At 36.1% G+C, this 25,320-nt stretch overlaps 1 protein-coding gene across 3 annotated transcripts in view; it reads right to left on the bottom strand.

Moving 5' to 3' along the window:
* Positions 1 to 9,712, bottom strand: part of LOC129427603 (bis(5'-adenosyl)-triphosphatase) — a 433,001-nt gene extending 423,289 nt beyond the window's left edge. For all 3 annotated transcript variants that reach the window (XM_055184195.2, XM_073875867.1, XM_073875868.1), the window contains exon 1: positions 9,606 to 9,712. The gene's annotated coding sequence lies outside the window, so the exon portion shown is untranslated. The remainder of the gene's footprint in view (positions 1 to 9,605) is intronic.
* Positions 9,713 to 25,320: the final 15,608 nt, after the last annotated feature.

Genomic DNA, 25,320 nt, shown 5'->3' with positions numbered 1-25,320 from the left:
ATGCGAAACCTTAACACACCATTTGTTGAACATTTCTTTACTTGAAAAGTGGAAACATCCACTACATGTTATGTGCTTCCTAATAATGGAGCTTAATGAAAGCGAATGGGTCTAACTGTGGAATAAAGGAGTGGACTGTTTAATTTAAATAGATAAACCGCTCACTAATTTACTTCTTCACTATTTAGCAAATAGAAAACCACAACATGGATGAGAAGTGAACAAAAACAAATGAACAATTTTGGATACTGAGGTAAATACCTACTATTGCAGAATGAAACGTCTGAGGGGCACATGAAATTTTAAAGGGGTCTCAAAACTTAGATAATAATAGAGAGAACAAAACCAACTGCTTGCCATGTTTATTTATCATATTGTATTTATTATATTATATTATATTTATTATAATTAATTTACATATATTTACTATACTGAAAATACTACTGTCATTTTCACTACTGTTATTTTTAAAAGGGGGGAAATAACTGTAAACAAGAACAAGTGTAGAGCATAAATCAGTTATGTTATCTTTCGAGTGTCATACAACACTATCGCAATCTTGGCATGTGTTCACTGGCAACCAAATTAAATGTGATAAATGATGCTATGAAAAACTAGCATTTACACTACGTGTGTACCATTATCAATAGAGAAGATCATTTATCGTGTTTTATTGTACATGTCTGTCTCTGCATACGTTATGTTCAGTGTTGGAAAAGTTCACTTTCTACATGAACTAGTTCAGTTCACAGTTCCAAAAATGAACTACTTTCTAGATCTTTCTTACTATATTATTTGTTTTTTTTAATGATTGCCATTATAGCCCATATAGAAGACACAGACAGCAATTATTTTATCAGTTTTAACACTGAAGCTAAATGTGTCAGAGTTCATCTTCATATCCAACTTTAAATCCTTATCCAACCAGGGTTTACATTAGCATTGGTTGTCTTTTAATTTTTGTATTTGCTTGCACATACCTTGAAAGGCTAGCCGGGTGCTTCAAGGGGGTTGCACACCGGACGAGAAGCACTGCGCTACGTTGCGCGCAGGACAACTCGCAGATATCGCACACCGCACGTGCACGTTAAAAAGCGTGAGCTCAGTCAAACAAGATCCAGAATATGCATTAGCAGCCTATGTAAATCGTTAACCATTTAGGTCAAATATGATGTTATTTAATGTTAAACTATGTGAGTGGCGCGACAGTATTTTAAGCAGCGTCTAGAGTCAGTTGTTTGGATGACGCATGCAGCCATGAAACACTGACTGGTGGCGGTGTTGCCAGATTGGGTGTTTTTCTGCTACACATTAAGGCCTGTTCACGGGTTTCGCCTGGAAGATTCTATAGAAATCTGGCACCCTATTGAACGTCATTAAACTGAGAGACCGTGCCGTTCACAAGCACCAGAATGAACGAGTTCACAGTAACGTTCATCAGGCGGTAATACAATAGAGTTCAGTTCACGTTTGCCCAAAATATTAACTAATTCATTAACTTTCTTCAATGAACTCGTTCAGGCACAACACTGGTTACGTTTAAATGTTATGTCAAGCATTAAAATCTTAAAGGGGCCATGGCACAAGACTTTTTTTTAAATGTCAAATAAATCCTTGGTGTCCCCAGAGCACATACGTGAAGTTTAAGCTCAAAATATCATATAGATAATTTATTATAACATGTTAAAATTGACACTTTGTTGGTGTGTGCAAAAATGTGCCGTTTTGGGTGTGTCCTTTAAAATGCAAATGAGCTGATGAAGTGCAAACACTGATCACAATGATAGTGGTTTGTTGCAATTGAAACTCAATTGTGCTGTGAATTATTTTTTCTCTCTCTCTTTTTCTCTGCACTAAATGGCAGTGCTGTGATTGGATATTGCAGATTAAGGGGCGGTATTAATCCAATAAGAGCTCCTTATGACATCATAAAGAGGGCCAAATTTCAACAACCTATTTTTGTATGTGCTTGCAGAGAATGGTTTACCAAAACTAAATAAATTGGTTAATCTTTTTCACGTTTTCTAGGTTGATAGAAGCACTGGGGACCCAATCATAGCACTTAAACATAAAGTCAGATTTTCATGCCATGGCCCCTTTAATATCCAACATCACAGTATATGTACAGTTATGTACGACCACAAAACCAATCATAAGGGTAAACTTTTTAATATTGAGATTTTTATATAGTTTGGATCCAAAACATAAAATTTCGACTAATTTGGGTAAAAATGCGTTTTCTATACCAAGAAAGTGACAAGATGAAAACCACTATTTTCTGTTATAAACGTTCACATAGCATATTTAGGTTATAATAACATTAAAAATTTAAATCTATAATTACATTTTCAAAGATTGAACATAAAAACTGATTATTTTCCTGCACAATGCAATAAATCCATGGTAAAAATTTTTCCAAAATGCTATAAATCCATTGAATCAATATATAAATGTGCATTCATCTTTGCCATGTTATATTCATTTAGTTTACTGATTAAAACACTTTCATTGTCATATTAAGAACACTGTCATTGCTGCTGTCATCCTTGTGATTTTGTCGCTGAACTTTTTTGACAGCGATCAGTTGTAAAATGTTTTGGTCGTTGATTTTCGTTGACTGAGTAAAATAATGTAAAGTTTTTCATAAGATCCCCTGGGGTCAATGTGTTAGCACGACAGAAGCTTGATGCTGTCGGGAGAACAAGCAACAACGACATTTTTCCGTTTCCCGAGATTTTGATGACTTACGTTTCTTCCCCGCCAGAGAAAACCACCACAGGTTTATCAGTGCCATCAAAAGTATTATTTTGTTTTTGTTTGTTTGTTGATCACGAAGTACAAAGTAGATGAGGAAAACTAGGATTCTGTGTGTATTTAATACGCCGCCATTGTTGTTTACAATGCGTGGAATGGTGCGCTGTGATTGGTTGAGCAGATTTATTGCATTCTGCAGAGGAGGAGGAGTGGCGTTTATCGCGTTATGGGAAAAAAAGGAGAAAAGATGACAGAATAACATGGCAGATTTTAGATTTTGCGTAAAATTAAGAATTTAATTTTTAAAACTGACCAGATACAATACTGATATTGGCGGTAACTAAATTTCTTTAAAATGATGTTTATCGCATTTTGGAACCAAACTCTTCAAATTACCTGAAAGTTAAATACAAATGCTTTTCATTGATGTGTGGTTTGTTATATGGAATATGGAATCTGAGGGTGCAAAAAAAGCTAAATATTGAGAAAATTGCCTTTAAACTTGTCCAAATGAAGTCCTTAGCATCTGCATCCACTCAAGTTTGATATTTTTACAGTAGGAAATTTACAAAATATCTTCATAAAATATGATCTTTACACATTATCTTTATGATTTTTGGCGTAAAAGAAAAATAGATAATTTTAACCCATACAATGTATTGCTGGCTATTGCTACAAAAATACCCATGCTAATTAAAAATGTTTTTTTGCACCATATGTGCAAGTGTTTTCTATTTAAACAGATGTTGAAACATCCCCTAGCACCCATTTTATGTAGCCGCATGGATGATGATGGCAAATTAGTGTGGTTTTGTTTTTCTTGCACAACAATTACACCCATTGTCCTCTCAAACATCATCTTGAATTGTGCATCTCTGATCTGTACCATTGGTTATTTTTAAATGTTATAATTTTTGAATGTGGGCATAACAAAACTTCTCATATTGAATCTATCTCCACTCCTGGGTGAATAAAATATTTACAAGTCGACTAACTTAATGTTTTCTCGCGTCTCAGCAGTGTGAGAGATGCCCAAATGCGTTGTGACAGAGCTGAGAAATGCTGTCCTTGTGCGGCGAATTTTTACAAACAAAGAGAGACAACTCTCAAAAGTGTTTTGTGCCTTCTAATGAGTCTGACGTTATTGCACATGCAACATGAGAACAAATATAAGAATGCAAAACAATGCAGCGTTAACACAAAAGAACAGATTTCTGAAGGACACTGTGATGTAAATGAGTATAAGAGATAATTCAAGGTGAAAATTGATCTCCAAGTTTATAGAGTTTTTCGCCACTGGTACAACACTTTCTCCTATCCTTCATACTGTAGTGTGATGTGCGGTGACAACTATAAGCAAGCCATTTATAGATGTGTACAATGTGGCTCTGTTCTTCATGCAAAACATTGCCCTGTTTGTTTGAGACATCCAACAACTTCTAGTTCAACCAATGACGTAATATGAAGAGCTAAAATGCATAAGCCGATATGTCACTTCCACATCAAAAACAAGATAATGGCATTGACCAAATGCTCTCAGCAGCTATACGTTCATCAAATACACTGGCTTTATATCCCACCCTTAGGTCATTCAGAAATACTGTTTTTTTTTTGGCAGAATCCAATGCACCTACAATCTTTCATCAAAGTCCTCTAAGTGCACGAAGAAGAATAAGCGATGAACAACAGTGTGCGCACGAAAGTTGCAAGAGCTTTATCGAATATATTAGGACAGACGGATTTTTGAGCCAAGTGAATATGGCATGCAACTTCGAAATCAATGAAGCATCTTTTCATCTGTTACTTGTTGGTCGCTGTGATTTCACCAAGTAAGATGTGATCCTGGATCAACGCTTTTTGTTGATCCTGGATCAACGTTTTAATCAAAGATACCCCAACCTACCCTTAATTCAAACCCTAACCGTTTTTAAACCCTCAAATTAGTGTGAAATAATAGTTTGAGGAGTATTTCTTAAAAGCCCCTAACCCAATTTTAAACCTAAATCTAACATACAAACTAATCCTGATCCTGCAATCTGATTGGTTAATGAAAATGTTGATCCAGGACCAACAATGGTGTTGATCCAGGATCACATCCTACTTGATGAAATCACATTCACCGTTACTTGTTTAAGAGGCAAAATATGACCAGTTCTGCACTTGACTTATTACGTTTCATTCTAGATGTATTGAATTGTAAATGAGTGCAAAAGAACAGCGCTGGGACAACACAAAAATACGTAGACGCAAAATATGTGCTTTGATTCGTCAGACCCAAAATGGCGCCACTGGAGAGTAGTAGCAACGCAAGTGGCTCCTCGCAAGTGGGAGCAATGCGTAAGGGGTGCATATTTGTTTTCAGCGCCTATGTTAACAAGCATGCACAGCACACGCATGAGCAGCGCGAGCTGTTTATGGTTTAAATCGTGTATTGACGCGATTAAGTGTAATTTTACCATAAAATCATGAATGTTGTTCCAAGTCATGACTTTGAGCAATTTAACAGAAAGCAATTAAATATTATACACTTGTATAGTCTTTTTTACATTTTTGCAGTGTTAAGGAATTCATGTTTTTTTTTTCATTCAGATATGTAAATCAACATGTATAAATTGCTATTAGTTAATTAATGGGAAGATGATCGAGAATCGAATTGAAATCGAATCGGACTGATAAAAAAACGTTAGATTATTCGATGCATAAAACAATTGCTAAATTGTTTACAAAATTATCGTTTATCCCAGCCCCAGCACTGGTGCCATCATCACGGACATGTTGCTTCTGGTGCTGCATTTTTTTTATGATAAAATTAAAAACGGCATCACAAACGCTGACAACACATTTTTAAAACCCAGCAGCTAATGCAATGTTCAATTTACCCTGAGTACAATGATGGTTCAAAGTAGGGATGCGCGATCTTGATTTTTCATGGCCGATTTTTATACCAATATTTTTAACAAGCAAATTGCCCAATTCCAATCCGATTTCCGATTTTTTTTCTTATCAAGCAATTTAACAGAAAGCAACTAAATATTATACACTTGTATAGTCTTTTTTACATTTTTGCAGTGTTAAGGAATTCATGTTATTTTTCATTCAGATATGTAAATCAACATGTATAAATTGCTATTAGTTAATTAATGGGAAGATGATCGAGAATCGAATAGAAATCGTATCGGACTGATAAAATGAATCGTTAGATTAATCGATGCATAAAAAAAATCGCTAGATTAATTGTTAAAAATAATAATCGTTTATCCCAGCCCTAGCGCTGGTGCCATCATCGCGGACATGTTGCTTCTGGTGCTCCATTTTGTTATATGATAAAATTAAAAAAGGCATCACAAACGCTGGCAACACATTTTTAAAACGCAGCAGCTAACGCAATGTTCAGTGTACCCCGAGTACAAAGATGATGGTTCAAAGTAGGGATGCGTGATCTTGATTTTTCATGGCCGATTTTTATGCCGATTTTCTTAAGCAAATTGGCCAATTCCGATCCGATTTCCGATTTTTTTTCTTATCAAGCAACAACCAAGAAAGAACGAAGTATACATAAACAATGTGTTTATTTGGTATGTAACAGGCTAAACTTGGTTTGGCTATTGAAAACAATAACTGTAACCGTCTAAAATTAACAGGAGTAATTGTGCAGTAGGCTACATTCAATACAAACATAAGTTTTACATTATCAACAGACTTTTGATATTTATTGTGTTCTATCAGGTGATGAACTTAAATGTCTGACCAAGTTTGTTGTGCCAAATGCAGGGCTCTCAGGTTTTATTTAAAAGTTTGGAGTGAGATAACATCTGTTAGGGGAGGAGCCCCTCTGCCCCACCAAATTCTCAAGTTTTTGCTAGCAGTTCAATGTTACCTTTATTCATAACTGACCAGCTCAAATATAAATTATAAAAATTGGTACGTCTGATAAAAGACAGACAAATTTATCCAAAATAAATTAATCGCTCTACATATTAAAAAAATACAAATGTATCAAAATTAAAATGAAATCTGCATTACATACAATAGGATTGCAGCACTTGCCATCAGCATGTATTTTAAGCTGTGTTTAAGAGAGAGATAAAGTCACATGTTCAGTACTACATGGCAATAATAATGAAATACATCTCTGGTCCTGGTCCATTAATTTCAGGAAGCCTCTACGTTAGTTTCAGGTAAGCTAAAGCTTCTGATTGCAGTTGGAGAGTTTTATTAAATCAAGCATAATATAACATGTATTTGGCTATATTCAAAAAACCTGCGTTATTTACCGCATTTATCAGATCTTGATCTTCTAACTTTCGCTCTGTGTGTGCGCGCGCCACAAATCCAAGTGAATGACAAAAGAGGAGCGCGAGAAAACCTCGAGACAGCTATGAACTTGACAGGGAACTTCCCTGCGCCTCGTCCATTAATTGTATATAGTAGGAAAAGTCTTAGAAATACAAGGTGTGAGTGTGTAAACTGACTGAAATGCGTGTATGTTTCCACAGACATTGCAGCTGGCAATCTTAATGTCCTGCGCACAGATTTCGAAATGCTTTTACACAAAAGACATGTTTGCGAATGATAAATATGTAGTCTGTGCATGCGGATGCACTTCCGTAAAAATCGGCCGTAAAAATACAAAAAAACGGTTGCCGATCGCGCATTATAAGCAAAAACCGTCCAGTTCCGATTTATGGCCGGTCAACCGGTGCATCCCTCGTTCAAAGTCCATTTCTTAATGTTTATATGTAGATTCCCCCCCAGGGGGAATCTAAGGTCAAATATATGGTGCTAAAATGTGTTAATCTAATAATTTTATATAAATATGTTTTATAGGCTAGTTTGTTTTAAGTTGCATGTTTTTAATGCAATTAAACTGAAATGTGAAATAAAAAAGTAAAGGATTATATTAAAATCTACACCCCATTGTTTTTTATTTGTGGCGCACAGCCACAGAATCAACAATGGTCGCCACAAATAGATTTTTCATGATTACCATTTAAATTTAATTTTACTATTTAAACTGCTTCATTCACTGTTGTGAGCGCTCAGTGACGCCTCTCTCGTGCGCACGCTCAAGGGGGTTGCACAATGGCCACGCAGCTCAGCGTCGCGTCGAGGAAAACTCGGAGGTAACGCAAACCGGAACTGCACGTTAGTCGTTAATGATTTGGGACAAATATTATGTTATTTAATGTTAAACTATGTGAGTGGCGCTGTGTGGCGCGACAGGGATTTGAGAAACTTAGTCAAAGCTGGGCGGCACGGACAGGCGCCGCCGGGGTGCGTATACTCATAGAACACAATGTGTTTGATTTTTTTAGAACGGCGCGGAGCTGTCCGGCGCACCCGGTGTGCGATCCCCTTCACTCTCTCATGCTGCGTGCGGTACCTCGACAGTGCCTCTCTCACATGACACTGAGTGAAAGAATTAAAAGTTGGCGGTGTTTTCTATGTGCGTTCCTCTGTGTACTTTTCACGTAAACGTCAACAGATGTTGCATGCAGAGATGGGTTAGTAGATAGACTTAGATAGGTTAGTAGTGTTTTCCCACATACATCGATTCTCCGTGTGCGAGCTCTTTCCCTCCCTATGGTGGTGATATAAATCAGGATTTTAGCGGTAGTTAAAGTAACAGCTGGTTGGATTAAACACGAGGTGTTATTGGGTCGTGTTTAGTCACTATTTTATACTCTATCTTTATGTCTGACAACAGAACAGAGAATATGTTAAAGGCATTCAGTTGTGTTAAAATACAATATAACAAACAATGAAAGTCAGATCAGAGTAGAAAAACTAATACCAACTCTAGACCAGCCGCAAACAACATTCAGCGCCACAGAATCAAAAAATTCTGTGGGAAACACTGACATCCTAAATAATGCTGGGTTATTTTCAACCCAGAGTTGGGTCATGCCCAGCAGCTGGGTTGAAATTAACCAAGAAAATTTTTATATTTGACCCAACATGGAAATTGAAATAACCAAGCATTTTGGGCTAAAACAACCCAGCATGTGTTACAGCCAATCACAGACATGATCGCTGAGCGCATCAATGTGACATTTAAATGAGTTGTAAAAAACTATATGCAAGTGTGTTTTTCGGTGTAAAAGTGTATTCACTTAGTTTTTATTAATGCGTAAAATAGCAATAAAATGAACTTCTAAACACTTCTTACCTTTTTAGTCTGTGTAGCTCACGAGAATATGACATATAAAAAGGTTTTAATGTATTCTATTAATGGACGTTAATAATTATGATTACAGCATAAAGTGTGCTCACTGTGACCCTTTAAAAAAATTGGTGCATGACTCCTCTGTATTAGCATATTGACCGAATTTTTGAGCCTTTTACCTTCATGCAGAAAGGGCAGTGAAGAGTGGCTGAAGGGTTTATTTGGAAGTGGAGACTTTTGCATGTACTTAAGAGGGTTTTGCAAGTGAAAGACAGTCAAATTAGTTGAATACTAATGAAATTTCCAAAGTGACATTTGAGAAAAGGCATTTCAATTCCGCAGATTTTGCAAGCCCTGGGTAAAAGTCTTTAGGCAATTGTTTTTGATGTCTCCAATGTCACAGAAATGATGCACTTATGCTTCAGGAAAACTTCAGCTACACCATGCGAGTAAATCTAGACATGCTCTCTTATAATAGCAATGCATAATGCAACATTACAGGGAAACCTGAGAGACTTTAAGATATGCAGTACGTTTGCATGACCCCCAGGATGAGACCAAGGCCTGATGGAACATAAGCCCGAGTGTCCACATACTTCTACATCTTAAAAAAGGACACATTCAAGTCAAGGTAAAAATACATTTATCAAAGCAATATAGCAAGCTAGCAATAGATCTCACTGACCTGTAGAAGTCGGCTATCACCCAGACAGCTCCAAGACCTGCGGGAAGAAAGCAACCTTTTAGGTCTCTGTTTGGTCTTTTTCTCCACAGACCTCCCGAAAGTGACAACTGAGGGAACACGAGGCAATCGAAAGTGTTAGTAATTGAAAGCGTTGATTAAATTGACAGAAAGAGAGCAAGCTAAGGGAAGAAAACAAGGTTTGGGGGGAAGAACCGTTGTGGATATTACCACACATAATGCAAATAAGCACATTTTAAAATCAGCTTTCATATTTAAGAAGGCACCTGAAATATTTGAGGATTTCAGCTAAAGAGCACAGATAGCACTAGCAAAGGAAAGGTTAGTGTTTAAAAATAACATTTATTTTCAAGACCTGCCTTAAGTCGAGTACTATTGATTCTGGGTATTTGTAATCTCAGAGTCAAAGCCTACAGGCTATTAACTTAAAAAAAGTAACCTATGCTCCTGAGTTGGATAAACTAAACTAAAAACATCCAAGCTCTGCTTTCTTTACTTTGCACAGTTTTAATTGAGCCCAAGCACAACCACCAGAAAGGTGTCAAGAATTTAAAAGACGGGTAGACGAGTGCTGGGGGTTTTTGATCATATGTGTATTGTCAAATATTGTCCTTAAAAAAAACGAATCTTTCATTATACTGTATAGGCTTGAACACACTTACTTGTCAGAATAAAACTCCTGTTATAACAATAAATACCCGTATAGCAAATAGAAAAGTAGTCTCATTAATGAAAAGAATTGTTTACCGAAAAATGAAAATGTTGTCATAATTTACTCATCCTCATGTTGTTACAAACCTGTATGAGTGTCTTCCTTCTGTTGACAACAAAAAATATTTGACGGTACCTATTGACTTCCATAGTACGAAAAAAATATTATGTAAGTAACGCCCACTGCACTGTAAAAAAAATTTTGCGGCATAGATTTTTTTTTAAATCAACTCAAGTCATGTCAACAGAGATGAGTTGTCACAACTTATAAAATATAGTTGAGAAAAGTCAACTTAATTTTATAAGTTATAACAACTCATCTCTAGTCCTTGCAATGCGTGTTGCCTCATGCAAAACATTCTGGCAACAAAAATATTGAAAAAAAATTAAAAAGGTTGATGATTATTTCTGGTTCCCAGAATGCTTTGCATGAGGCTGTTATTTAAATTTTATTCTGTAAAGATAAAGAATTGTTAATGTTTAATGTTCGTTTAAAGGTGCAGTGTGTAAATTTTAGTGCATCTAGTGGTGAGGTTGCAAATTGGAACCAACGTTTCAGTCCACTGTTCACCAAAACGCATAGAGAAGCTACAGTAGCCACCACCGGACAAACATGTCATTGTCGGAAACAACTTAGTTAAAACGTTTGTCTTTTAAGGGCTTCTGTAGAAACACCGCAGCACAAAATGGCGACTTCCATGTAACACCCTCGGTGTATGTAGATAAAAACGTCTCATTCTAAGTTAATACAAACATAACAGTTCATTATGTAAGGTCTTTATACACCACTGATAATATAGTTTTGTATATTATATTTCATTTCTGTCAAGAGATCCTTATAAAAGTTACACACTGCACCTTTAACTTTGAACAAACTGATGCCAGTAAATAACATACATTTAAATCTACAGTAAATTACTTGCAAACAGCTGAATAAATCAAATAAATAAATTTTTTGTTGTTTAAATCATTATCAATTCATATTTTTACACTTTCACTGCAGTTATCTTTACAGCTATGCCTCTTATATGAACAGTGAATATGACACCGAGATAAAACCAAACAAAGCCACACTTTTGAAAAGCTTTCAACTAAGTGCTGGAGTTGAGGCTAACTTTCAAAGATAAGATACAGATATAAGGATTACAACAAAAACATTTCAACGACATGACGAACGACCTTGAAAAAAGTTTGTCGTGATTTAGATAAGCAAGCTGTATTGTGTATGACAAAAGATTTTATAAAGGGTTTTATGAAGGTGCTGAGATTACACCCACTGTACCACACATAAAGAGTACTGTATATCTGACAGATAAAGACAGGGGTTTTGTAGTTCAAGGCTTTTTTGTATTATGCATGACAAAGCTACATACAGTTGAAATCTCTGACAAAACTGAATATCTATTCCTTAAATGCCCTAAAAACTGTTTGACAAGAAGGAATGGATCTTAAAATCAGAATTTTGAAATCCAAAACTGCAAAGACGAGACGAGGGTGCATGAGGCCATTAGTGGCAAACAAAACGCATCATGATCTTGCAGATAAAATTGTAAAATTGTTTAGCAAATCTTACACAAAACTGTGTGTGAAATCAGATAGAAAAATGGGCACAAAAATAATACTAGCTATTTCTTCAAAAACTGACAGGGACCAGAGGGAGATGAAAACAAATTAGTCAGTTTACACCAGTTTCAGAATGGCATATGTGGATAAATATTTAATATTTGAATAATTATTAAACATTAATCATATTACATAAAAAAACACCTGTGGTGGATTCATCTTCAGTGTTCCCATGATACCAGCATATTAATAAATCTGAATGATATTAAAAACTTGTTTACAAGAAATGGCTGCTTAGTTGCTTCAAAATAATAACAGCAATTATAATAATATGTGAAGTTACAAACAAACCGGACTCTTCTCTGAGCGTGTGGTTTACATATGCAAAAGTCAAACGAAAAACAGCCTTACTTTCCTATGGCGTGTTGCGATTTTAGTGCATTTATAAAATCGCCCTTGTGTTCAACTAGTATGTAAAAATTATAAAATGTGTAGTATGTCAGTAAACTCAGATGGTTTAATGTTTCTAATGAGTTTTCTCTGAGGGACAACCGCTTTCCTGAAGTGACTTGAACTGCAATTCATCGACCGGCCACTAGAGACTGGCTCCAAAAGGAAGTCAATCCCATAGACCCACCATGTTAAAATGCCCAACTTTACAGTAGAAAATAATATGTTTACAGCCTGGTACAGAGAGTGTTTTTGATCTCTATAGCTAATTTTGCCCTTCATGACAACTGTAACTCATTCGGTTAAAATAAATTGACCCTTAAAGTTCTTTATAATTAATGGAGTAACCAATTGAGTGACAGGTGGATTGTCGCTGCTGTAACTACCATTGAGCTAGGCAGATGTGGTTTCAGCAGGTAGTCACCTTAAGTCCACCCACATCCCGCCTCTTTGCCAATTTTCAGCTATTTGCAAATGACGTTAAGGCTCTGCCTACTTCAAAAATGCTACGGGTGAAGTCACTGACACTACATCCATTTTTTACGGTCTATGGTTTTCTCAGTATGAATCAAGTCGACACTTTCTATCGCATGGGGCTTTGGAAGCTGAGGGAGAAAACAAAATACAAAAATTCAAAATAGAAAAATACTGGAAAACGTTGAGGTGAGCAGCTCTTTACAAATGCAAGTGACAAAGGTTTACTTTAAAGCGATACTCCAGCCAGATATCAAAATTACCCCATGATGTTCTCATCCTTAAAGAACACCTATTTCACTGCTAAAAAACAACGCTATTTTGTGTATTTGTCATAATACAATGTTCTCCGACTTCTGCTGACTTTTTTGCTTGTTCTGTGGAAACTTTTTGGAAAATTCTGCGGAATGATTTTAAATGTTTAAAAAATATATTAGCGAATTTAAGCTGTAAATATTACGAAATTGCATCTAAAATAAGGCTTACAATGAAAATGAATACACCAAACCAATGAGCCCTCTGAATTAAGATGGGCCAACATGAACCAGATAATGTGCATGTCAAGATAGAATTATAGTTTGTATATAAAATTACATATATTATTGTTTATAGTGTTATATATTACAGCAGAATAAAAACGTTTGTGATAATACGTTCTCATTATGAATTAAGCACGTATGAAGATAATTTCGTAATTTTTACAACGAATGTAAACTTTATATTAAACATAACAACTACATTTGTCTTGTAAACGGATTTGAAAAGATCATGTGATGACTGTCGCACGCCACATAGACGACAGAGTCAAGTGAGATCTGCTTAACTCAGCGGTAAGTTTAATTTATTCTCAAATATCAAATGGTTTGTGCTCTCTATCCTTCAAAACGGTCAAGCAAACAACACGCGCAGAGATAATGTACTTGTCAATGACGGCTCACAAACGCGCGGGATATGCTATGTATGTGTGCTTGTTGTCAATGACGATTACTTCTCACCAACACGCTCAAGCGCGGGATATGTGTGCTTGTCAATGACGGGCATTAAATCCGCAGAATTTCGCAGAGGTTTTTCGCCGAAATCTGCAGGCGTGGATTCCTTTAAAAAACACATTATTTTCTACATACAGTACATTTTTGTAGCTCCAGATTTCCCTCTCTTCCTGAAATGCACGGATTTGAAAACCTCTGTGTCCCTGATTGGCCAGCTAATCTGTACATTGTGATTGGTCTGAATAGCTCTGATGTCAGCCAGAAACGTGACGCTCATTACCATGTTTGAAAGAAGAACTTACAGGCTATAGCACTATTCGGACGGTATTAGTTTTCCAAACGACATTTAAGTTTCAATGTGTCCCCCACGACGTCTGTGATTTTATGTACTGATTCAGACGGGATTAAAATTCTCAGGCTATTCCAGAGATGGGAGTGTCTGTTTCATGCATTTGGGTGTTGCAGAAGATCAAGTGCTCTGGAGCTCGCCTTGATTTAATCATTTTATTTCACCAAATGAAAAAAAAACATCCATATCTGAATAAAAGGGACTCAGGAAATACAATAAACGCACGTTAGTAAGACCTTACGTCAGATCACGTTGGCCAAAACACGAAAAGAACCGCGTTTTCAAAAGATATTGCGGGCAAACACAGACATTTGAATCCGGACGGGATTACATTTCTCAGAGGAGCTCTGAGTTTGCCGAAAAACGAAGTAAATTAATATGGAATTTTTACGGAGGTTGTCAGAAAAAAAACAGACATGGCCGATTCGGACCCCTGTAAAACTAATCCCGTCCGAATAGGGCTTATGAGTCCAAAGCAGGAGGAATTATGATAATGTTCCCACAGCATAACATCGGGTTAATAGACAATTGGAAGCATTTCTGGAGAAGACCTGACCTGCTTAAGAGAAATGGCCTCCATCCGTCCAGGGAAGGAAGTGCTGTAGTCTCTAGAAATCTGACCAATAGTCTTACTTGTGATAATGTCTGACTATCCAGGGCCCAGGTCAGGAAACAGACAGATCGGCTTAATCGTCTGTCTGTTAGCTGCCCTGACATGTCAAGAACACATTTATCCCAGCACATAGAGTTTATATTACCAGAGTATCAACACATTTCGACTGTGTCTGTTCCTCGAACAAACAAATACAGAGCACTGTTTACTCTCATACAAATCTGGTTCATATAAAATTACAAAACAATACAGTCGATACACAAATATTAAAATTCAGCCTTCTCAACATTAGATCGCTTGCCAATAAAGAACCTATTATCGATGAAATATTACAAACTAAAACTTAGATGTGCTCTGCTCAACAGAAACTTAAAGCAGATGATTACATTAGCTTGAATGAATCCAGAAGATTATACCCAGCTTTACATCTCCTCACATCCTAGCGAAACCCACCAGTTTTCTAAGATAACAAAATGTATTAGCAATATTAGTAACTAGATGGCAAATAACTTCCTTATGCTAAACTCCATTTCTCAATGTCAAGGATACTTCCTTGGCACGACTAGTCCTTACAAGTCACTTCCTTCAGAGGCTAGGCGAGGCTCCTTGTAAGCATTCGGAGAACACGTTAAATTGAACAGGCTAGCAAGTGCACGTCATTGCATCATTGCGTCAATGAAAGGTGTGCTTTCGGTGCTGCGCGCATAGGATTGTGGGTGATTTCAGCGCGTGAAGAGCGCGAAGGATACGCATAAGCATCCTTTTCTGTATATGGGATATTTCTAGACATTGAGAAACGGCTTATGTTTCGTAGTCATATCTCCAATGTCTGCCGCACAGCATTACTCAATCTTAGAAATATCTAAAAAATACGCCATATGCTGTCTGCATCAGATGCAGAGAAGCTTATCAACGCTTTTATGACCTTAAAAATAGACTATTGTAACTCGTTACTCGGGGGATGTCATGCAAATCAGGTAAACAAGCTTCTGCTGGTTCAAAACTGTAAGAGTGCTTAATTGTTTAAGAAGTATGACCACATAAGCCCAATTTTGGCATCTTTACACCGTTACCAGTTAAATATCACACATATTTTAAAATATTGCTCATCACCTATAAAGCCTTAAATGACCTAGCACCTTCGCATCTTAAAGAACTTTTATCAGAATACAATCCATCACGTACACTGCGGTCACAAAATTCTGGTCACCTATCCCTTGAGTATCAAAAGTGTCTAAAAGTGGTAGATCCTTTTCCTACTTAGCCCTTTAGCTCTGGAGTGATTTTTCCAAAAAATGTTCGAGAATCAGACACAATCGATCAATTTAAGTCTAAACTAAAGACAATTCTCTTTAACAAAGCATTCAAATAACTTGTCTAGTAAATGTACTTTCCCTGCAAGAGTTAGCTTGTCCAGAACAAAGCATTCACATAACTCATCTGGGTAATATACTTATGCCGCAATAGTTAGCCTGTCTGGAACAAAGCGGATATTAAACCACAATACTGTATGACGCTTGCATAACATGCAAACGGCCTCTACGCTATTATATTATTAATTATTTTAAGTGTTTTAATTCCCATAAAATTGTGTGTAATCGTACCTATTATAGAATCAGCTATGTCTGGCTCTCTGTCAAGGGTTTTTATTTCCCTCCTAGGACTTTTCTGTACATGAATAAAAAAGTTGGGAGTTTTTTCTCCTAGGAGTTTTTTCAACCCCTGGGGAGTCAGCAGACATTGGCTTAACTTAGCGGCCTTTTCCATGCGTTACATTATTATTACACTCGCTTGTACAGTTTAATCTTAGCCGCTGTATTTTTCTGCTTATGTCGTCCATCGATTCCTTCTGTGTTTTCTCCTGCATCTATTAATGTAAAGCTGTTTTGAAACAATTAAACAAACAATTGTGAAAAGCGCTACACTGTAAAAAATCCAATTAATGAAATGTTGGATGGGCAAAAATATATAATTTAAACCAATTTTCTTGTTTGAGCTTAGTTGAGAAGACATATTATTTTAAGTCTAGATAAATCTGTGTTTAAAACATTAAATAAATAGTTATTTTCAAATTCAGTCAACATTCAGAATGGCTAGTGTTGACTGAACTAATTAAGACAAATCTGGTCAATATATGACAGCTATGTTTCCTGACAACAAAATGCTCATAATATTACTGTTATTTGGTCACAAAATGTAATTGTAAGAGTTGTTCAGGCGTGAATGTATGTGCTTTAAGTTAAAATATGCGGTCGGTTAATAAAGATAGCGTCTATTTAAAAATGTGCTCGGACACTTTCGGACAGAGAAGAGCTCCAGATGAGCTCCAGACAATTACCGGCGCTTAAGCGCTCACACCCCGCCCAGCGCAGCCTCGCCTCAGCAAGCCCATCAGAAATCGACTGCTGGCTCTGATATCTCTGTGGCGTTTAGACGTGATTTAATTCATTTTAATTTCTCATACTTAACAATGAAAGGGTTATGTTTTAAATCATATTTTAGGATTGCACTTAATTGATATCGCTGAGTGATGTTTCATATCTTTTACATTTGTTATAACCGGACTGCATGCGAATTTGAACTTCAGAGCTGAAGGAGCGGGTGGAGAAATAGTCCCAATATCATAACAATCTTAAATAAAACTTCTAAATATACCCGTGTGTGCGCGAGTGCGCACGACCAGCTCGCGCGCACATGTGTATGTATGTGCGTGAAAATGTCTCAACTCGGAAGGATCTGTACCCGGTTGCATGAAACTCCTTAAGTGAGGGTTTCCCTGAGGGAGAAAAAATCCCTGAGGTAAGGGATTTATTTAAGAGCGTTGCAACAAAGGTCTTAACTGTCACTCTTACCTAAGTGTTTATACTAAGTATTTTACGGCAGTTTCTGCCAAAACACGGCAGCGGAGACGCAGTTGCTGTAGTTACAAAATCTCACAGCGGTAACAAATCAACGCACGCAGCTCAACAGACGGCGGATTTGTGTACAATGAAACATCGCAAATAACAGACTGTAAAGTGCCGCATGTATAAAACCTCAAAGTAATTCAAACTGGAAACACTTTAGATTGACGGACGATCAAACCGCTATTCTCCTAATAGATACGCATCACTTTTCTCTAGGGATTATTTCGATCATTAGAAATTCGCGTTGGTACTTCATTTTCTTAAATAACCATACAATCAGCCATCGCGTGTGACGTTAAGGGACCTGTTATAGTCCCTTAAGTTTTTAAAGGAAAAATTGGACTTAAGGACTTTGTTGCAACGCATAGCAGAACTTAAGGTAATACTTTAGCATTTAAGGGTAAATACTTATTGACAGCCTTAAGGTTCACTTAAGGGTTTTTCTTGCAACCCATTTTTTATTAACGGCACCCTTAACCTTATATTTAACGGTTTCTTAGCTTAAGGACTTTCATGCAACCGGGCACTGGATTTCATCTGAGATCAATCCGCGTTCACACAACAACACAAGTCATCAGCCCTTTCCTCAAGTTCACGTCAGGTGAGTGTTTGTAAAGATATAAGTTATGTAAAGGTGTGTTATGTTATGTGTCCGAGTTAAAGTGTAGCTATTTTAGTTAAGATAGCCTGGATATAGGGTTGGTTTACCGGACAGGGTTTAGAACTCGGTCTTAATTATTATTGGGACATTTTTACAAACAAACCTTATAAAATACAATACTGGCGTGCATTTTAAGCATAGCACTCATATGTTAAGAGATGTCAGTATTTTAGTCAGTGATAAGCCCTGTCTGAGAAAACCGCCCAATAGTGTTTAATTCAATTACGTGTGATGTCTGAGGGAAATTTGGCAATTTTAGGGAATAAAGTCTTTCACCGTCAAGCTTTATTATATTAAACATGTATTTATGTATGTGTGTGTGTATTTATATTTCTCTGCTTATCAAACCAGAGCGGTGATGATGTGGAGAGGCAGACCAGAGGGATACATGGCGAAAGAAGGTCTCCTAAATGGCCCTGCAGATGTTCTGACTGACTTTGGAGTGCTTTTTGGACTGTTTTATGCCTTCTATTTAGAGAAGACTTAATTTTGTATGTTCAGTCTGTATGATAAGTGAATAAAGCTTTTGTTTTTATGTGACTGAAGTTAATTATTTTGTTAACAACACCAGCATAAATTATTTGATAAATAATTTTAAAAAAGTTTATTCAAAATTTCAAAATAATAAATATTAATTGAAGTAACACATAAACATGAGTAAATACTAAAATTTTAATTGACAGAGTCTTTGCTGTATTTTTTAAAGATTTAACTGATTAAAACATTTTAGTTGAATGAACTATAAAGCTAGTTGAGCAAACATACTTTTTTATATTTGAGTCAAGTTTGGGCCAACTAAAAAACATCAATCCAGGTAACACTTTGGAGTCAGAAATTGAGTGAACGTAAAATTTCTGTGGAACTACTTACTAAAAAATAATTAATCGAGCCAACAATTAATTTCTTACAGTGTATAAAAAATATAATTGATTAAGTATCTTCTGGTAACGACAAAAAGTACAGCTTTGCACCTAAAGCAGGAGTGGGGAACCCTGGGTCCTGGAGGGCCACTGTCCTGCAGACTTTAGTTCCAGCCCTAACCAAACACACCTGAATTTAATTTCTAAGCAATTCTGAAGACTTGAATTAGATTTTCAGGCGTGTTCAATTAGGGTTGGAACTAAACTCTGCAGGACAGTGGCCCTACAGGACTAGGGTTCCCCACCCCTGACCTAAAGAGTTTATATTAGTACCTTAGAGAAACATACTGGTAACAAAGAGAGATTATTAGTATACCTCAAAGGTACATATTTGTACCAAATGTATACATATTTGTACTTAATGGAACATATCCTTATCAAACGGTACTGCCCAAGAGACAGCTAGGGTACATATTTCGACCATTTTTGTCATCACAGGTGAACGAACATACGGGTTAAATGACAATAAAAACCTGAATACTGCTCCCACACATAGATTTGTACTTCATCTGATTCAGTACACACTGTCATAATTTTTCGTGCACGCAAGCAATTTAGGATGCATGGTACCCCTCAAGATAACACAGGTGTCCCGGAGTAACCTCAGGTGCATTACATTTATTACAGATTTGTTCCACTAACTGCTGACCATCAGAAATTCCCCAAACACTTTTTCAGTCTTCATTTGTAACAGCATAGTCCTATCCACTATCCAAACCTCGATTTGTAAAATGTTTTGCTTAAAATCTATGCTTGTGCCATTTTCTCTTGACAGTAGATGCCAGCTAATTCAATATTCTATCTAACACAATGATATCCATGCAATTTTAAGTCTCCAAATAATTTGGGGTCAGTATTGTCCTCGGTTGGTAAATCTATTGTGAAAATGTTTTCAATTTTCATTGCGTGGATATACATTACCATAGTGTGCAATTCCACATTTGCCGTAGGAAAGAGAGAAAAACTGTCTGTCTTTTTCTGCCCGACACAATCCTTTAAAAATACAACAAGCTAATCTATACTTTAAAACATCTCTGCTTATTAAGTCTCTGACAGGAGGTTTGTGTGTGTCCTCTAATGGAGAGAGAAGTCCCATCACATCACCATCAACACACACACAAACTGCCCACGTTCCCTCAAAAAGACTCAGGCAGAAAGCTAAGAGCAAACCGTATTTACTCGACACAACGCTGCATCTCGACCTAATTTGGTCAGATCATATTTGCATTACGTTTCAATTAATATATTATCAATATAATGAGTCTATTTTTCCATTATCGAAATAAGTAATGAATACATGCAAAGGAATGTAATTAGCCAGGCTCCGCTGCATTTATTGCCGGCGGTTATGCGGTCTCGACGTGATAAAGTAAAGTGGCATTTACTGGGGTTGAAACTTCCTGTCATTGCTCACTGTGGCATGACAATGGCACCAGCTGTATGGGATAATGCACAAATATGACAATACAGCAGTCTACAATCATTCAGTCTATGAGGATGCACTGTACAGAGCCATTAAAAGCTTTAACTTAAAAAAAAAATACAAATTGTGATTAGATGAGTCACAAAGAAAGTTATACAATGCAGATAAAAGCACACATATAATAATGCCTCATTGTTTGGTAACTGTAAAACGCCTACAGTTATGTTAATAATTAACTATATTACTTAGTAAAACAATGGTCTATTCAATTGATTTTATGTCTTTAAAGGGGACATTTCCTGAGATGTTTAAGATGTAAAAAATCTTTGGTGTCCCCAGAGTACATATGTGAAGTTTTAGCTAATATTACCATATAGATAACTCATTATAATTGTTAAATAAGGTTAAAATTGCCACGTGCGAGCAAAACCATTTTTGGGGTGTGTCCTTTTAAGCGCAAATGACGTGATGAAATGCAAACACCGATCAGCATGATGGTGGTTTGTTAAATTGAAATGCTGTCAATTACTCTCTATCTCTCTCTCTCTCTCTCTCTCTCTCAAATGGCAGTGCCATGGTTGGATAGTGCATTATTATAATAAGATTTTGATATGATAAGCCAAATTTCAATGACCTATTTTTTTTGCAGATAATGGTTTACCAAAACTAAGTTACTGGGTTGATCTTTTTCACATTTTCTATGTTGATTAGAAGCACTGGGGGCCCAGTTATAGCACTTAAACATGGAAAAAGTCAGATTTTCACGAAAATGTCCCCTTTAAGCAATAATGATTTTTTCCCCACATCACATTTTAAATAATTATTCTTTTTGTTGGGAATGATGATGGAAATGACATTTCAAATACTCTGGAATGGCTGACTTCTGTTTATGATTATACCTCTTTTAAATATAAAGTATTTTATATATTTTATGCTACTATCCATAGTCCATTAAAAAAAATTAATAATAAATATGGATTTTTAAAAAAAGTTGCCAGCCAGTGCCAGCATTTTTCATGATTTTCACAAAAGTTTAATGCCTTCCAGAAAATGTTCTTTAAATATATAAGCAAACAATATCAGATGAAAGAACAGAGCCTCTGTTTTCAAACAAAAAATTAGTTCTCTTGTAATCACCTCTCAAACATGGGTAGGTTTCTTCAAAAACACCCAATTTTTAATAATACAATTTTTAAAAATAATAATTTATAAAGATAATTCAATTTTTGCTAAGGACTTCTGATAGAAATCAGATGCAGATCGATCTTTAAAACATACACGGTTAAGTTGCGGAAGATAATAGCGGTATTGCGGAAAGACGGAAAATCTCGTCATTGGCGGGGAAGCGTTTTCTCTTAATTGACGAGATATCTCGTCAATGGTGGTGAAAGAGTTAAAGGGAAGTTTAAACCAAAAATGAAAATTCTGTCATATTCTCATCCTCGTGTTGTTACAAACCTGTATAAATTTTTGATGAACACAAACTAAGATATTTTGATAAATGATGGTAAGCGCACAGCTTATTGTAACAATTTACACTGTAAAAAAATCCGTAAAAATTACAATGGTATTGCAGCTGGGTTGCCGGTAAACCACAGCAGATTCAAATCCATGCCATTTACTGGCAAGAGTCTGTTCAAAGTTGAATAAATCCCAAACATCAACAAGTCTTTATCTTTACAGAACAAAACCATACAATAACAGCCTCATGCAAAGCACTCTGGGAACCAGAAATCATCATCAAACTTTTTCTGTTTTTTGCTTCAGATTTTGTTTCCCAGAATGTTTTGCTCGATGCTGTTTTTCTAGATTCTACTTCTGTAAAGACAAAGACTTGTAAACTTTGAACAAAATGTTGCCAGTAATAACAAATTTAAATCTACGGTAAGTTACCGGCAACTCGGCTGCAAATTTCTACGAATTTTTTTTACAGTGTACTTCTATAGTAGAAAAACATATATTATGAAAGTATTGTGATAAATGATGTAGCAAGGCTGACATCGCCAACCCAGTCTCACGGAGTTGCGTATAAATAGCATGAAGTGTAAAAATCGTGCAATTCATACGCCAAATTCCACTTTGATACGCCAGTCCTTCCCATTCACTTAAACGGTGCATCTTTTTTTCTTGTTTTATTCATTGGTTTCTCAATTTTTTGCTTTTTTACCATTTTCCCTTGGGTTTAGGGTTAGAACAACTTTTTGTTATATTAAAATGACATTCTAACCCAAACCCCAACTCCAAGCGACCATGGCTTTAATATGGACAAAAACATGGAGAAACCTGTATATTAAATAACCTCATTAAGCAAATCTAAAATCTAATCCTAAACCCGAGCGAAAACGGTTTAAAAAAACAGAAAAAAATTGAGAAACCAATAAAAAAAACGACAAAAAAAGATGCACCGTTTAAGTGAATGGGAAGTACTGGCGTATCATATGCACACCAAAGTGGAATTTGGCATATAATGTATTGCACGGTTTTTATATTTCGTGCTTTTTATACGCATCTACATGAGACTGGGTAGACATCGCGGGCATGCGCTTCAAAATTCTCAGGCATTAACTCGGTTTCTGTCCGCGCGGTACTTTTACAACGCATCTCATGCAAAATCCAATCCTCGCTCGTTGCATGCACTGTAAACCCCGATAAGTTGAGACTACTCAAATGATTTGAGGAAAGTGATTCTCCCAGTTTAATTGATTAATGGGGAAAAATAACAAAATTTAGATCAACTAAATTAATTTAGTTGCCCTAACGTGGTCTTTTCATTTAATTAACATGCAGCTAAATTTAATTCACATTTGTATAGTTATTTTCTTAAAAGTTAACACTTAAAAAATCATTTAAACAAGATGTTTTTCACTTCAGCAGCTTTATTTGTGTATATTAACATTTAAACACAGCATTTCATTCAATTATAAAATGCAAGAATATTACTTCCATTAAAACAACCAAATACATTTCTTAAGAAATTTGCCTTTTAAAAGTGAAATCGACCGTAAAATAACAATTCTATAAGAATTACAGAAGAACTCCATAAGAAACAACAGACATGTTTGTCATCCAACATTGCTTAGGCCTCTATGGGGCGGTTTCCCGGACAGGGTTTAGATTAATCCAGGACTGGCCTTAGTTATTTTACGACATTTAAGAAGTTTTTCCAAAAAAAAACTTACAAAAACTATACTGGTGTGCATCTTAAGACAAAACAATGGCACTGATATATGTTAAAAGATGTCAGTACAAGGTTTTTAAAATTGAAGTAACTCAAACATGCATTTTAGTCTGAGACTAGGATAAGCCCTGTCCGGAAAATCGCCCCTATAATAGTAAACTCATGTGAATCTGTATGGAGAATGTTGGAATTAAACACAAACATGTTTGTCATCTACAATAACAAAAATGCTCTTAACAATAAGCTCATGATTGTCACATTTTTAAAGGACACATTAACAATCTTTAACATGTAAATCTGTCTGTTAAATTTAATTTAACCAAACAGCTGGTTTGCCAAGGTTTGTATTTTAGGGTGCAGGTCTTTTTGTCCGATGGAAAGTAGAATGCACTGAACAAATTCAAAGGTGTACTTCAGTGACTTTGGGTAATTCAAATGTAAAGCATAAATCAATCTGAACAGAAGGTACATTGCTTCAGGAAGGTCACATAGATTGTCAATCACAATTTTCCCTTCAATTACTATACCAATTTAGGATGTAGACAAATTGAGGACTGCTGAGGGGCTGCAGAGTCGTCCCATTTTCAACTATTTGAACCCCACTGATCATCTGACATCAAATGAATAAACAATGATAAAGAAACATTAATAAATTAAAAGAAAATAAGGTAAAGTTTGTGAACAAACTATGTAAAAATGTAAACAATCTTCATGTTGGTTTAAGAAAGCCTTGTATACAAGTTTAAGTTTAAATATTTTAAAAGCTGTAAGTTTGAAGAAACTTTCAATCTGGCTCCTGGTGAACTAGTTTGCCAAAGAAACTCGAGTCAGTATTCACACAGCAGCAAATTTAAAACTATAACCAATAACATTTCACAAATCACATATAGGGACATTTCAGTAAGTATGGGACGCGGTTCTAATCGATGGTAGAGCTGCAATATCATGTTTACTGTAAATTAACATCGTCTAAGAAACATTGAACTTGATATTAACTTAAACCCGTTTATGCCTGGTCCATCAGTATGAAACAAAACTTTAAACAGGCAATAAAGTAAAACTTACAATTGTGTTAAACATTTACATACCTGGGTACTTCAGGGGCATTTATCGCGTATAACCCGACCCTCTTCAACGTTCCCCACCTGACAGCTGGCTGCGCTGCGAGAGGAAAACGTAGAACTTGAGCGGGAAATTCTGATATTCTTATAAAGTTAGCAACTTAAGCGTGTTTATAACTTGCCTATCACTTTAACAGACAACTAACATTAAGTATAATTTACATGAGTTTTAACCAACCAGCGTTTGTCCAATATGTCTCAAACCGGTCCAAACCGAATCCCTGCATGCGCGAGCCGCTCTGAGGAAAACGTGAACTTGAGCGGGAAATGTATATGTTCTTACAGAAAGTTAGGAACTTACGCGTGTTTATAATTTACCAATCACTGTAAAGGCCAACT

This window comes from Misgurnus anguillicaudatus, chromosome 14 (assembly GCF_027580225.2).
Source record: "Misgurnus anguillicaudatus chromosome 14, ASM2758022v2, whole genome shotgun sequence".
Classification (NCBI taxonomy): Eukaryota; Metazoa; Chordata; class Actinopteri; order Cypriniformes; family Cobitidae; genus Misgurnus; species Misgurnus anguillicaudatus.
The sequence above is the reverse complement of the archived record's forward strand: the minus strand, read 5'-3'. Positions and strand labels throughout refer to the sequence as shown.